This window comes from Pinus tabuliformis, chromosome 7 (assembly GCF_031772625.1).
Source record: "Pinus tabuliformis cultivar Carrire ecotype Pingquan chromosome 7, CPIR1, whole genome shotgun sequence".
Taxonomy (NCBI): domain Eukaryota; kingdom Viridiplantae; phylum Streptophyta; class Pinopsida; order Pinales; family Pinaceae; genus Pinus; species Pinus tabuliformis.
This window is the reverse complement of record NC_142293.1, coordinates 1,558,715,888-1,558,733,434: the sequence shown is the minus strand read 5'-3', so window position 1 is coordinate 1,558,733,434 and position 17,547 is coordinate 1,558,715,888.

The window sequence follows — 17,547 nt, the reverse complement described above, 5'->3', positions numbered from 1 at the left end:
AAGTCAATGGGAGACTAAGATGGACAATCTTGATCAACAGCGACTGTCTGCGGGATCTGCTTCGGCTGGTGGGAATTTCTTCACAATTTTTGGAGGGAAGCACTGCAGGCAGCAGAGGGGCTTGGCAACAAAAACTGTGCAATTCCTTCGGGGAGCTGGCAGCGGGCTACAGGAGTGCTGCTAGAAACAACCGCGCAATTGCTGAGAGGCTAGCCTGCTGAACATCCTTGTGCAGTTTCTAAGTTGAGTGAGATGCTCGGCAGCTGAGGACTGCTCATGAAATTTGTGCAGTTTTATGGGTGAGCAACAGGCTGACTAACTAGGTAACTGGCTGGAAAAACTGCGCAATTTTTTGAGGGAGACAGTGACGGACACTTGGTGTTTATCCAGCATGTCTGTGAAATTTCTTTAGTTAGCCAAGCGGGCATGCTTTGTAGATTTTGTACAATTTTTTTGGGGAGTGAGTCTTGGGGTCACTTCCCGATCAAACTCTTTGGTTGACTAGATGGAGGGTTGGTTGATTCGCTTACGAGAAACGCAGATTGAGATGGTTTAGGGATAAACTTATGCGTTGTTCTAGATGAGAGTTGGTTCGGTTGATTCTAGGATTGTGCAATGCAAGCTACTTGGGAGACAACCTCAAACTCTACGCAATTCTAGGCAGTAGTACATGTTCAGTGAGGGTTGAAACCGCGCAATGCAATTCAACGAGGCTTCAACTGTTGGAGGGTGATCCGGTCGTCATAACTTCAGCAAAATGACTAAGTGTGTGAGCAAGTGAACTTGTGCATATGCGACCTTGCGAACACACACTCAACATGACTCGAGGATAAGACACGTCAGACCATCAAGACAACATATACTTAGTGTGACTAATCGACGGTGCAAGTGACAAGCATGACACTTGTGATAGATCGTTGATCAACTGCGACGACACCTGCGTGACAATGCATACAACTTTGTGTGTGAGTGTGACAGATGTTTAAATATCGAATACAACTTGTACACACGAAGCGAGACCTTGTGTATGGCCAGAACATGGATGCAAGCGTGACATTGTGACCAACATAAAAAAATTCCCGTTGAACTGTCAAGCGAGGAGGGTGCAAAGACTCAACACAAGCTCACAGGATGAGCTCGATTTCTTGCGAACATCAAGGGAAAAACCCAAGGAAGGCTCAAAATTGAATGCAGGCCAAAATTTTGGAGGGAGTTGTAGCCACTACAACACGTTGATAGTTCCATTACGACCCAAATCAACCATAGAAGAGTAAACATAATGATTTTTAGCATCTAGCATATTGTTATAGGTCAACCCTTTTGGATCTGAAATCCCTAGAGATTTCCCAAACATCACATAGTCCAAGGAAACTTCTTTGGGATTGTCTCTGCATGAAAAATAAGGATATGCATTCAACATAAATGGAGCACCTGTATCATCCAAGAGTTTGAGGAGAGGCTTCATAATTGGTAGAAAACTAGTAGAAAATGTGGAGGTCGAAGGAGGAAAGGAACTTGAAAGGATAGCCATATTGTGTGGAGTATATACCTTAATCTTGTAATCAAAGCCTAAAGCAACCAAACTAGAATGAATGTTAAGTATTGCAAGCACTAGAGAAGAGTCTAATGACCCAACACTATTTTTAAGGACCTCATTCCCTACGATGATTATAACTATTAAGGTTGAAGGGTAGTAAGGAGGAATCCTTTGAGCCACCCAAGCTTGGCCTACTGTTGCGCTTTCACTTATCCTCTAGAATTTCTCATTCTCAAGACCCACAACAATTGTAATGCCTGTGTTGGAAAATTCTTACAGTATAGAGGAATTTGAGTTGTAGATCTTGACTTTATTGATAATGGTGTTTCCAAGCATCTTGGCTACCTGCTTCAGTGATGGGAAATTGTTAGTTTCTGTTACAAAGTTTACACCAATTTCAGGGTTTGGATGTAGTGATGTCACTAGCACATTTTTCCCTGCAATGTGCATACCAAACAACATACAACCATAACCCACATTAACCCAATTTTTTGGCCTTATTGGATTCAGGAACCCTTGAAATTTAAAAACACCACATTAACACAACATGCAACCATTGATGCTTCGAAACAAAGCGTCTGTATATATATGCAATGGATAATGAAGTTCTTAGATTGAGTTCTTACCTGTTGAAATCAAAAGAACTAAAATATAGACAACAACCAATAGAGTTTTACATGAATGCAATCTCTGACAATCCATCTTGAACAAAGATACAGTCCTGAGACCTTCAATGTAACTCTAGATTACTGCCCTTATTGGCTTAGAAAGATAAATTCTTGCATTCTCTGTGCATTACACCCATACCAACTTCTTTTTCTGAAATTTGCTTCTAATTCCGAGACCAAGATATTGTCTAATACACTCACAGGGATGAGTAAAGTCCCATACACCTTCCTCTAGGACAAGCCTCTAGACTGAATCAACCAAGTGTATACTATCTAATAACATGAACCCTACTAAGCCTCTAGAAAGATGCTACAACACCATACACACCACATGGCTATCTACCATGAAAGCACATAATGGTAGAATCTAGCTATTAGAGATAATTAATTAAAATGTATATTAATATTAATCACAATTTATTTATCAACTCAGGAGGGAGGGAGATAGGAAAAATAGCTATGTTTTGAGGGAATTTCAAGCCTCGCTATGATCAATGGCTAGGGAGAGAGTGGTTATTTATGTCACTAGATTCTATAACTAACATTAAAACTATTAAAAACAAATAATACCAAATTGTAGGCCGCTATACACATGTCTAACCTTACCAGGTCAAGATGCTTTTCACATAATTGGGGTGTAATTATTTGGGTATAATAAAAGAATAGAATACATCTAAGTCTATCCATACCCATGCTAAATAGGCTCAAAACAAACCAAAAAAACCCCATTTCCAAAGTTAACATGATATTAAAAGTAATACAATTATGCACTATGACATTTACAAGCTTTAGGTAGTTCACTGTCACTAAGCTTTCACACTTAACCCTAGTGAAATCCATACACTTCAGATTGGCCACATAAATTTTCACATTGCTCAGCCCTGTACAATGTTGAACTTTCAAATTTTCAAGAAGAGGGCATTTTTATACAAGATGCTAAAGTATATCATCATTTTTATAGATGAATGACAGAGAACATGTTACAAGGCATCCAAAACCGTTGAAGTAGAGAGACATTCATGTGAAGAAAAACCATTGGAGCTCCATTGATGTTAGGGATTCACAATAAAAAAGAGAAGATGGAACATCCATGAAACTACTAGTCAAAATATTGCTAAGAGATTTGTTTCACTCTTTTTGGTGATGCGGATTGAATCCATTTCTGAATTTTTTTTGCAATTTTCCTTCTACCAATATCACCCATGGAAACTAAAAGTTCAAAACTTTCAAGCTGAGCTGAGTGAAAGAAAATAACATTATTAATTACCCGTTTTATTGTTTCTTTATGCTTTTTGATCTGCACTTTCCTTTACCTAGCTTTCCTCTCACAACTTTCAATCTCAGCGGAGTCAAAGAACACAATAGTATTAATTGCTCGCTTTTTTGTTTCCTTATGCTTTTCCATCTAAACTTTCCTCTACCTTTATTTCGTGTCACATTGAATAGTATTTCTTCCCCTCCATAAATGCTTTGTCACGCAGATTCACCCTAGTGACCATCCTTCCAATTTAGTAACAAATAATTGAAAATTGAAAATTGCAAACTAAGGATATGGATGGATAGTCATGTGCATATGCCCAAAACAGGAACGAAGCGTCTGGTTCCTCGATGTCTATATGTCTAGTAGAAAGGCTCCGCAGGCCCAAAATGTGAGCCGAGGGTTTGGTGACTTGATGTGTGTATGTCGAGTAGAAGGGTTGTGTAGGGGAGAATTTCATAACTAACTAATACCGATCGAATCAATCTGATGGCCCGAGTTATTTCTATCGTCTAACACCCAAATCAACTAGCACACGAAGGGAAAGATGGCATGAGAGGGATTTCTTCTCAGAGGGAACGCCTTAAGACATAATTTTTTTTTTTAAAGAATTAATATATAAGTTAAACATACATACATTTCAAAAACATGAAACAACATTCTTAACTATGGAGATTTACCCCACTTTACCATGCAGATTCTTAATTTGTAAATAGGATTTATTATAATACCATGGGCCAATACCATGGCTTATCAAAACCACATGCCCAAAAAACTATACCTCACTTCATATGATGGATATTTACCCCACTTTACCATGTAAATTTTTAATTTGTAAATAGGCTTTGTTACAATACCATGGGTCAATACCATGGCTTATCAAAACCACATTCCCAAAAAACTATACCTCACTTCATATGACACTTGTTCATATAACATTTTTTAAAAATTAATCAATTTAATTAAAATGGAAAAAATGATATAACTACTTTGGAGACGAATCTCACCTTTATTTTTACGCCATAAGGCATTCCCCTCTGAAATCAACTATCCTAATTGCCTCCGTGTCATAATATGTGCCATTAGATATTTTGTTAGACGATTGGGTTAGGATGATCCGTCGATTTGAATTGCATGATGGTTGCTAGCTTTCCCAACCTTACGAACTACTCTGGCTGGTGAGTCAAACATGTTTATTTTTCTCCGCGTTTCGTTGTGGATAGCTAATCCGTTGCAACTGCTCTCGATAGTTACTCTGGCTGGTGAGTCAAGCGTGTCCGTTGCAACTGCTTTGGATAGTTACTCTGGTTGGTGGAACTTATGCGCTCGGGCTTGTTTCATGTACTCAGTGTGCTTAAGAGGGGAAATTTTTCAGAAAGAAAACAAGGCATTCAAGAGTGTAGAGACTACCCTGTTTGGATCTGTAGGTTGTCTCGACATTGGAGGGGAGTTTATAATCTTCCCTGAAGTGGATGTCCTCTCCCATGATCCTGATGCTCTCCAAGTCCCTCTGGTTTTGTAGTCACGCAGTATGGATAGGAGATCCATCTCTCTGGTTCAGTAATTGACGACTTGACTTCCAGGCTCGTAGATTTCAGAGTTCTTGTCTAATGATGCTAATGCTAATTCTTAATACGATGTGAATGTTAAGAAATCTAGACCACGCAAAGAAACCATGAATGAAGAAGTCGAGAAAGTTTTGACAGTTTAAGAGAAACCACTTCAACGTAGACAAATCCGCACCCCTATTCTTTCCTGTCGGACCGCTTTGTGGGGTTGCGTTATTTGGTTTGAAGAAAAAGCAGTTGTGGATGAATATATTTTTTTGCTTTTTTAACTTCTAATTTGGCTGGACTGACTTTTTTATTATAAATTCAATGACAAGTTCTCACAAATTTATCTCGGGTGACCTGTACTAAAATTGAAATTCATCTTGTATATATTTTTCTTACGAGTTTTATCCGATAAAAATATAATTTTATCACTAATATAAACAATATTTTCTATAAATATTTGTGTGGCCTTGCAAGGTCAACTTTAGTTTAGGGTATTGCAAAAGGAATTTCTAATTTCTTTACCAACAGGGTATTTCATAATAAACTGAAATAGAATATTATTCGGCATCAACCCAGCAACGTACTCTATAAATTCCTTCCTTTTTTGCTTTGTGATGGTTGTTTTCGAATATTTTGTTTTATTTATAGAAAATATATTTGTTGTTGGATATTTATTTTAGATCATTGGACAATATTTAATTACTTGAAAAAGAGTTTTTAGGAATGCTCATTTTGGCAGATTATTTGGCAACGGATGCATGTCATGCTTTATAAGTATGGTTTTTATTGCCATGTAGCCCTATTATGAGGATTAATTATTTAAACAAATAGTTGTATTATTTTTTTCTGTATTCAAGCTTCTGTGATCCATAATGAATTAAACAAAGTCTTTCGGTAGAAATCACATGAGAGAGTTTTAGGGAAGAGTCTCTATTTGGATTTTCTAAAACGAGGTAGAGACTCTTCGCTTATTCCTTCGTTCACTCAGATTAAGCACCCTCTTAATAATTCTAGTGGCTGTCATACGGCCAAAAAAATTCTCTCATGTGATTTCTACCAAAAGACTTTGTTTAGTTGTATTCTTTTTTAATTTTTCATGCGACACCATAATTTTTTCCAACACTTATTGGCAATATTAATGGCACAACATTATACATAGTAATTGAATTTGGAAAGGCCTTGGGTATGATTCCTCTGATATAGATTGTAAATGAGTCTCACCGTGTGTATAGTCAAACAGGTCTATGCTTCAATCCTAAGTATCGTGGCATTCAAAATAGACCAAATCCATTATCTCAATATCATCAAGTCTAGTTGGGATCTAAAGCCATTATGTAATCTTTGAGGCTTTTCTTTGTTGTTTTTTTATATGCCCACCATAGGCATAATCATAGACAATGCATTTGATTTTGAAGTAGAATTTTTTCAAGGATATGAGGTTTTTTAAATCCTAAATTTGGGTGCAGTAAGTGCTCCAGCATATACAAAATGTGATTTTTCTTCTTATTCTTGATCTCATCCCTCACATTCTATGACCCCCAGATCTATGGGCAATAAATGATTCATAAAAATGATATCCCCTTAAGACCCATAGTTATGCCTTACAACATTTCCTTTGCAACGTCTGATGCAAATGCTAGTTTATACTACTATGAATATTCTATATATTCTAAAATTTTATGTGAAGATTGAATCTCTACCATCCACCTAATAGTTATTGATAATTAAATTAAAATTCTGGAATCATAATTTCAAAATAAACATGTATATAAACTTTTGGAAGTCCTATTTCAAAGTAGATACCCTGTCAACCTTAAAAACATCCTAAAAAACATTTAACAACATTCTTCCCCACTTTATCAGGGGGATTCATAATTTGTAAATAGGCTTTGTTATGATACCATGGTGTTCATATCACACTTATTTACATGGCATTTTCTTTCATTAATCAATTTAATTAAAAGGATGAAAATAACATAACTACTTGAATATTCTAGAATGTTGGAATATTAGAATATTATGTGGAGGTTAAATTCCTACCATCCACCTAATAATTATTGATAATTAAATTAAATTTTTGAAATCTCTATTTCAAAATAGACATCCTTATAAATGTAATTTATGGGGAGGATATGTATAGAGGGAGATGTGTAAGCATAAATGTTTATAAAATTTGACATTTAACATAAACATTTATATTTATGCTCTGTGAAAAAATTAAAACATAATATAAAGTAGAGGGAAAGATGTGTAGGCGTCAATGTTTGTAAACATTTAACATTTAATAATTACATGTAAACTCAGTTAATAGTAAAAAAGTTAAAAATAATCAAATAATAAAATTCAATTTGTTATATTATAATTTTGCTTTTATAAATAAAATTAAAAATAATTTTTAAGATAAAAGAAAATCATAATATACATATCACATTAATATATACTCTGTGAAAAGCAACATAAAAAAATTATAACCGAAATTGGTAAATGCTAAATTAATAGTGGTCAACATGCAAATAGAATCCTATAGTCTTGCTTTGGAAGGAGCTAATAAATTGAGATGTAAAGTGGATAAATCAATTAATTATTGAAGCACAAGGACTTGCTTAAATTTTGGTGCTAAATTAATAGTGGTCAACATGCAAATAGAATCTTATAGTCTTTCTTTGGAAGGAGCTAATAAATTGAGATGTGAAGTGGATAAATCAATTAATTATTGAGGCACAAGGACTTGCTTAAATTTTGGTGGGTAGTAACAACTAGTTAGTCTACACATTTACAGTTTTACTCCTACAAAAGCGCTGAGGAAAACATAAATAATGGTGGGAAGTGACTCTTGATAAGTATATTTATTTACATCTTATTTCTATCCATTTTTTAATGCAAAGACACACTTAAATTATTATGGGAAGTAACTATTGGTAAATATGTTATTTACATGAGTATGAACTAAGATTAGAGCTAAGATTAAGATGTGAGATTAGAGTTACGATGTAAATTTTAATTACTTTGGAATTATTATTTTTAAGAAGGGTTTGGTTTTAAGTGGGTCTTAATTCTTTGTTTAAAATTGGTTGTGTTAAGAGGTGTTTTACAATTTAGTATAGGGAGATGTTCATGCTAAATCGTTAGATTTAAAATTAAAATAACATAGTTATATAAATTAAATGACCTAATAAACATAAAAACACCTATCCAATACTACATCTCATGTTGCCAAGCCTAGATCCATCATAAGTCTGTATTTACCAAGTGTTGAGAGAGGAGAGGAGAGACAGAGGGAGACACAAAGATGGGGGGTGAGAGGAGAGAGGGAGGAATATAGTGAAAGAGTTGGAGGGCAGAGAGAGAGAGAGAGAGAGAGAAAGAGGGAGAGATAGAGGAAGAGAGAGAAGTAGAGAGCGAGGGAAGGCAAAATACATAGAGAGAGAAAAGTGGAAAGAGAGAGAGAGGGAGTGACAAGGGAAAGATGGAGAGAGAGTGAGGGAGAGAGGGGAGTGGGATGGAAAGGAGAGAGGAGAGAGAAATGAGAGAAGGGGGAGACAGAGAAGTGGGGGAGAGAGGGAGAGGAAGAGGGATGGAGAGAGAGAGTGTGTATGTTTGGCGGGTGATATAGAAAGACAAAGAAGGAGAGACATGGGGAGGTAGATATATAGATAGAGTGGGGAGAGAGAGAAGAAGAGAGAGACATAGCGGGAGGGAGGGAGAGATAGATAGATATGAATAGAGAGAACATATGTGTTTGGGGGGGTGAGATAGAGAAACAAAGGAGAGACGGAAGGAGTAAAAGATATAGATCGTAGGGAGAGAGAGAGAGGGAAGAAGAGAGAGACATAGAGAGGGAGGGAGAGGCAGAGAGAGAGTGAGGGAAGAAGAGAGAGAGAGAGAGAGAGAGAGAGAGAAATGGGTGAGGCAAAGAGGGGGACATACAATGTTATTCACTGAAATAGATGCATTGATTTCAATGTAGATATTTATTCCTAATATTATTTGATTGATTACACTCGATGCATTGATTTTATTGTAGTTGTTGATTTCTAATCTTATATGATTGCTTGCACATGCATTGATTTCAGTGTATATGTTGATTTCTAGTCCTATATTATTGCTTGCACTGGATGCATTGATTTAGTGTGGATATTAATTTCTAATCCTATTTGATTACTTGCACTAGATGCATTGGTTTCAATGTAAGCACATTTTTTTTTTATTGATGACGTGCATTGATTTATGTGCTACAATAATTTAACGATAAATAAAATACTTGAATTTTCATCTTAAATAAAATGTTCACTTACATGAAATGTTTGCTTCTTAAAATTGTAAATTATTTGGAATTGACTACATTCTAATTATTCTCATTTTCAATCATTCAACATTGTTAGTCACTTTTCATTCAAACAAGGTAATAGAAAACAACTATCATTGAAATTTACTTGGGGTTTAATACTTCTTAAGTCATAAGGATTAAATTGGAAAAATATAATATTAATGTTGGAGAGAAAGAAAGAAGGCATGGCATTTACTACAATAGCTCGAGTTAAAGATTTGGATGGCCTATGATTTCGACCGCCATTTTCTTATTACCCATATGAAGATATGGAAAAATTGAGAGGTGTGACAATAAGAATAATAGAAGAAAATAGTTTGAGTTTGATCAAAATGAAGACTATTTGTAATTGATTACATTCTTATTATCTACGTTTTCTATCATTCAACACTGTGACATTGTCACTTTGCATTCAAAATTTTAATTCATCATTCAACTTATCAATAGTCTCTATCATCTCAAAGAGAGCAAATTTAAAATTTAAATGACCAAATTAATATTAGACATAATTATCATGTTTAAAATGACAAAATAATAAGATGTTCAAGAAATTTTTTATGGTTGCACGCAACTAAAACCAACCTAGAACCATCTTAACCCTATATCTATCAAGTACTGAGAGGGATAAAATCTCTCGAGGTGCAAACCTTTCCTCAAGTTTTTCACTCAAAAAGGAGGTTTACACCTCGAGAGATTTGATCCCTCTCGACGCTTAATAGATCCGGGGTTAGCTCAGTTGGTTGAGTCACCATCATTTAAGTGTGTTTGCTATTGAGAGGTCTTGACACTCTCGAAGTTAAGCTTTGTGGTTTAACTAACAGGAAGTGATTCTTTCAGATAGATCTTCTTGTCCAAATATCCCATGGAAAGGGATATATATATAATTTAAAATATAAATTTATAATTAAGTAGAAAAATGTGTGTTAAATCAATGACGCATTTTGGTGAGAATTAACAATGTGGATCCATATAATAGGACAAGAACAATGAAATTTCCTTCAAAAATAGGGAAATATTGAAGATGAAGTTGCTGAGAAATTTCTTAATTCAGTAGCATTCATTATGCACTTGCACATATCATGTGGTACATAAGTATCTATTTTTGACCAATTTTATTTACACGTTTTGAAAGGTTTGGAATCTCGATTCATAACATTATTAATTTTGGACATTGTATAACACATCAAAAACTTACCTTCCTGATTTATATCGCTCATAATAAAGTTGCAGATTATTTTGGCATGTTTTAAATTTGAATTATTTAATATTAAGACTTCAAAAATTTAACTTCCATGTCACAGTTGACATAAAAAAGAAATCGTTGACCTTTATGGGCCCATATTTGTATGTTAATATTTGAATCCATGAGCTTCTTATTAAATGATAGATTTATTACTTAATAATGTCCTTTTGATGTCATATAGATAGTTTTTATTTACTTCATAATTTTTTTAATGATTTTATTTGAAATTTTGTAGGGATTTTTTGGAATAGTAAGTTTTAGGCTTGAATTTTATTATTTACACAATCTGAGTACTCTATATTTCTGAAGATTAAAAAATACATTTTAAATAAAAAATTGATTTCAAAAGATAAAAAGTTATAGTAGAAAGATTTCTTACATAGTGGATAAAGCCATCATAACTCAGTTGTTAAACAAGTAGTGGGGACAACCATCACTCACTACTATCAATTGATGCAGACTTCATCATCACCATTATTCTTGGAAAACCAAACAACCTGGAACTACCCATCAATGGTCTTTAAGGGGGAAAACTTTGACTCAAATGTCTCTCGGTCTTAGGCCATTAATGTGTTTCCTTAAGTCCAAGGAAGACGAGCTCTTAGCCATGCAAAAGAAGTTTTATGGCATACTCCATGTCCAAGTTATAGTAGAAATATTCATAGTGTCTACCCATTCAATATTTATTTATTAGTTTAGTTTATACAAAATTTTAAGAATATAAAATTTATAAAATATTTTTTTAATAAATAATTGAAGTTTAAATATTTTTTTAAATTTTCAAAATTGATAGAGGCACATTTAGTAACACTGGAGCTTCTGGCTATGCCTTGCTAGATGCTCCTGTTTCTCCTACTTATGGATGTCTATAAACACTGCCTAATAACATACTAACAGTTCTTCTGGTAATGCCGCTGTTAGATGCTCCCTCTTCTACATGTCTATAAACACCACCTAATAACATACTGAAACTGACACTGGTGCTTCTAGATGTGCCTTGCTAGATGCTTCCACTGCTCTTGCTTTTGTATGTCTATAGGAATTTCCTACTAAAAATCATTCATTTATTCATTGGTTCCTTGTCAAGTGTCAATTTTAGTGTCAGACAAAAACTCAAAATCTATGTCATTCTATCTACTAGTCTCCCGCAAAGGGCCTAAATAAGATGCAACAGGGAGATATATATATGGAATCTCCTTTGTTTGAGAAATACACTAATAAAATGTTTAAATATACATAATTGACATTTAAATATTTTTATATATGATTGGCATTCTTCAATTTTTTCATTTTTATTTTTATTAATATATTTTTAAATATATATCTTTTATATTGAGAAGTAAAAAACATAGGCATAGTCTAACGAGTCGACAATTTTAACTTTGTTTTTTGATCCCTCCCCTTGTCGACGACCATCCTCCGGCTGCCCTCGGTTGACTCGCCATGGGCCCTATACATCTCCATCTATGTCTCTATCTATAGCTCCATTTTCCTCATGTTGAGTATGAGACAATGTTTTCCTGCCACCTGCCACAAGAATTAAATCTTACAATTACAAACAAAGCGAATTTGAGCAGAGCTTCCCATGTTTGGAGCCATTTTTCATCCCCCTTTTCAACGTCCAACTTGATCGACACCCCTACACCTCTGTCAAAGTCAAATTTTGAAGCAACTACAGCTCAATGGGCATGTAGCCAGATGAGTAGAGGTCGACACACTAGAAAGTAACAATAAGTTTTGTTTGAGGAATTGTTTGTGAATTGTTTCTTGCATGTTAGTCTGAGGAATTTTTGTTATCCCTCTTTCTTTTTTGTGTTTCATGCTTCAATTTAGTCATATGAATACAGAGAGGATCCTCCATTTTAAGTCATTCCAATGACCTGGTCACGTTTTAAACTCCTTATCAAGGTTAACTTCTCCCTAACATTTCACACATAAGTTTGATTAAGTTTTTGAATACTAGACTGAGGGGAATAAAAACATAACTATTCCCCCTCACCCAAAAAATATTTGCACGGGACCTTTTAGATTATTTTCAAGGGTTGTGCTAAATTTATTCCATTCAAAAATATAGATTCCAAGTCCTATAGAAACCCTTATAGTACATGAATTCATCTGATTATTGGCAATATATAGAGATCTTAAACTCGAGCACCATAACTTGCAACATATGGTAGTTCATTCTATGAAAATAAATAAGACCTCCTGAGTTTTGTTGGACTTAGAACGATATTAATTCTTTGTTGTTGCTCAGAAATTACAATATAATAAAATAAATGGAAATATTCTAGTCTTAACAGTGAAAATTTTATAAACCTATAAGAACCCAATGTTCTTATTGTTGAGAAATCAATGGTAGTAGAATTAGAGTTAGATTTCTCTTTGTTGATAATTACTTATGAATTATGTTGGCTTCTTTTACTTATTTGATATATTATATTTCATCAAGAAATTACCAAATTATGTGTGCATGAAGATCACAAAAACACAAGACACAAGATGTAGGCACTTTTCCAGGGAAAAACCCCTATATGGGGGAAAACCCAGTCAAAAACCTCTTCCTTCAATAGTTTTCCTTGAGGCTCTTCAACCTAGACAAAGACCTCCTCCACACAAAGCCAACCTCTCCTTCTTCGATCTAACCTTCGACCTAGCAACAACAACACTTCGACCCTAGCAACTTCGACTTGGAAGGTTCCGACATCAGCAACAACTTTGACCTTGACTAGGAGACTTCGATCTCCTAAACCAGCCCACACGACAGAGAGAGACACACACCAAAACTTTGATTTTCTTCTTTGCTTCCTCCTTGACCAAACTCGCACTCCTTTCATACTATTCCTTCAACTTCGCACTTTTTTGAGCTTCCATCTTCAAGTCTCAGATATCGAACTATGTGTGAGAGAGAGATGCTCCAAATGAAGCTGAACTACCTTATATATATAACCTTCCAATGAGGTCGAATTTCCTTCCTTGAGGCTGACTTGATATTGTTGAGGCCGACTTGGTGTAGAAGTTACATAATTCATTTTTGACTAAAAAATTATTATTTTTACATCCTTTGAAAGCCCAAGAAGGGTCTCATAAAATATACAATGACTCTAATGACTCTTTATTAATCATAGGAGTCCATAATGGAGACTTTGACTAATAAAATGATGACCCAAGCATGAAACCCATGCTTTAATAAGTCATTGTAAAAATAATATAAATTCTTTGACAAATACATTTTATGAAGACCGAACATAGTTACATTTTTCAACACTCCCTCTTAACTAGGGAGGTATTTATACGGAAGATCTCAAACTATATGAACTATGAAGATTTTACGCACCGCAATGCCATGGAGTATATTCCTGACCAGGGAAATCTATCCAAGGTCTCTCAACAGTTTAGGCACTGAAATGCCACAGACTAGATTCCTGATCGGGGAAATCTATCCAGGTGGGACTAAGATGGACTAAATATTTCATCCTCTCTAGGTACTATCAAGATTACATGCTAACCATCAACCCAAGGATCTAGGTGTGTATCCGAGGTCATAGCTCCATGAACAATGCCACCATCCCTACTTTGAGAACTAGACATCAGCACATAGTTTCGGCCAGATGTCCTACCAGGCAATGTGTCTCACACACAAGGCCTCAACAAATCTCTTCCAAACTTTTATCATCATCAACGAAATCAACAATATCAACTAAACCAAGCATGCTTATAATATATTCAAACTTATAATTAGAAAAATAATTTGTTAGTATATCAACTACTTGATCACTTGGCGGGATATACTATAGCTTCACGATCCCATCCCGCACCAAGTTCCTAATATAATGGAACTTCTTGTTGATATGCTTCGTCCTGGAATGAAAAATGGGATATCCCAGCATCTTGATACAACTTTGATTATCACAATTAATCACAATAGGATCTAGAGGCTTCTCGAACAAATCTGTCAGAAGCTTCCTCAACCATACATCCTCCTTTCCTACTTCACATGCAGCCAAGTACTCTACTCCAAAACTACTCAAAGAAACATGATCTTTATTTATAATCATCCATGAGATCATGGCAGATCCGAAAATAAAGCATTCTCTGATAGTGCTTCTTCCATTTGTCTCACTACCACCTATTGTAGCGGCTACAACCACCCTTCAAAATTTTGGCTTGCATGCAAATTTCGGAGCCTACCGTGGATCTTGTGATTGATCATTCCTTGGTCACTTATTGGTAAGCTAATGATCTCAAGCGCCCTCCTTGATCTTAAGAGTTTTTCATGTTCTCATCTTTATGCAGCATGTGTCATCCTTGGGCATGGGGATTACCATTTGTCGTCCAAAGGGAAGCTTGTTCTGCTTTAAGGGGAAATCTTTGTGTGTATGAGTTGTTCTCATTACATAGACACATTTCACACTCACTTCACACACTCTTGTCGCGAAGGTTTTTGAATCAAGCAGAGTATGTTTTATATGTTCTAGATGGTCTATGTTGTATCACTAAGTGTTCAAGTGTGTGATCATAGTCAAGTTCTATCACTATTCACATAAGTTTCACTGATCTCATACTTAGCCAGTTTCCCAAGTAACCTAGTCTCATCTAGCTTTCCAAAACTGCACACTTCACTTCTGCAACCCTCAAGATTTTTCCCTTGCCTACTGGAACTGTGCAATACGTAGAGACCTCAGCCTCCCTTGGCATCCAAAACTATGCAGTGGTTTCCTCCAGTGTCCTTCCCCCATCCGGAACCCATTGTCTTTAGAATATGTGTAGTGTTGTCCTCCAACTGCCCATTCTGTCTTGCAACCTGAAACTGTGCAGATGTGTCCTCCCGGGACCCATCCCACAACAGTGTCTTGCCTCTCAAAACTGCGCAGTGTTGTCCTATATGTCTAGTCTGCCTTGCATTCAAAAACAGTGTAGAGGTGTCCTCCCTGGACCTCATCTCGACAACAGTCAATGCTCGATGAAACTGCACAGATGTATCTCTCAGTGATCATAAGGAAAGATGACATGCTAGATGACTCTCAAGGAGTTGATGAGAAAGAGCAAGGAACCAAGTTATGATAAGAGATCAAGACCGCATGCAAACTCTGTTAGATGCATAACCATCTCGAGGGTAAGTATGGTAAGTAAAGTACATATTTTTGAAGTGCATCTCTTAGTGTAGCTTGAAGTACTATTGATCAACGCCATATCATTTTTTCTTCAATAACATGCATGTTTTCAAGCACTAAAAGTCATTCTATGTGTTTCCTCTACATGTCTTGCTTCTTTTTCGCTTGTTGGACCAGCTGTCGTCTTTTGACATGTTGATTGTTGAGTCATGCTTGCGATCTGGTTCTGGTGATTTTGAAGGTTTGTCTTTGTGTGTTTGGGTTGTCTTAGCTCTTTGAACATCAATCCTAATCACACACAAAGTTGTAATCACAGTCGCACAAGTGTCCTCACGGTCATCCAAAGGTTTATCTCAAGTGTTGAACTTGTCGCTCTTAGCTTTAAGACAATCTCACTTAGCACATGTTTTGTCTTATTGGTCTGTGTTGTCTTATCATCAAAATATGCTAAGTGTATGCTCACATTGTTAGTCTGCACAAATTCACTTGCTTTCGACACAACCATTTTCCTGAAAATATGTTTGACTAGATAACCTCCTTTAGTCAGACCCTGACTGAGCTACACTGCGCAGTTTCAGCCCCTAGTGACCCTGCTTTGCTACCCAGAACTGCGTAGTGCTTGAAGATGTCCTTCAGGTCAGCTGCATTATGCAATTACTAAAGTGAGCAACCTGTCTGCCTCCCAGGAACTGTGCAGAACTAAACAACAGTCCCTCTGCAGGCTTGTTCGGTCTTCCCTTCAGAAATTGCGCAGAAATGCTCATCAACCTTGCTTTGTCTTCCCCCTGGAAACTGCACAAAACTACCCAACAATGCCTCTGCAACCCCACTTTGTCCTCGCTATTGAAAATGCGCAGAAACTATCCCTTTCAAGTTCTTGTCTTGCAGCCGACACTAGTGATTGTCACTGCTTGATTCTGCCTCCCAATGATCACTGCACAATTTTCCCGACAGTGCAAACTGAGCTCCAGAATTCCTCATCCTGACCTGAGCTATGATCTGTGCAGTTTCAGTGTCTTGTCCTACCTCCTGGTCACCTGGACTCGAACATGGAAAGAAATGCATTATGCTAGACTAGGAGGTTTTGGATTTGATGTCATCCCATCATGAGTGAATTCGAGGAACAAGTACATTGATGAATCATGGTGAGACGACGAACAAGATGAAGAAGGAGTGCACATGCTAGAAGATGTACTTGCAGTTGGATGAACGAATGAAGCACATCAAGAAGCAAGCGAAAGAAACACATGCATAGAACCATCTTGCAAAGACCAAGACCATTAAAGACTCGGTATCACCGAGCTATGCGGAGATGAAGACAAAGTACATCTAAGGACACATCCATCACTTAGCAGTGCAACAACTTGACATGGACACCACAGTCAACCAATACATGTCAATAGTGTCATGTCGAGTTGTGTTATGAGTTGTCTTGGCCACCTCACTAGTATGAGCCGTATCTGTTGTAATCAAATGTAATGTAATGTGAAATTCCAAGTGTCATTAGTGGAATGCAAACAATCATATGTAATGTAAAGAGTTATATGTAATGAAGTTGAAGAGTCATGAGGGTAGTCCAAGAGTCACAAAGGGGAATTTCAAGGGTCACCCCACCCTTTGTTATATATAGAACCTCATAACTCATAGAACAGGCTTTTGGGAGCCAAGATTTTGGCTAGGAATTGCTGAGAGAAGGCTTAGAGAGTATTGTGACGAGCCTTGGCTTCTCCACAGCATAGAGCGAGTACATCTCTTTGGAGGAGTAGGCGGTGTTGACTGTAATGTTCCACTATTGGGGCTAGTGGCTATCAATGGTGTATGTATGGATCGAACTTTCACTTTATATA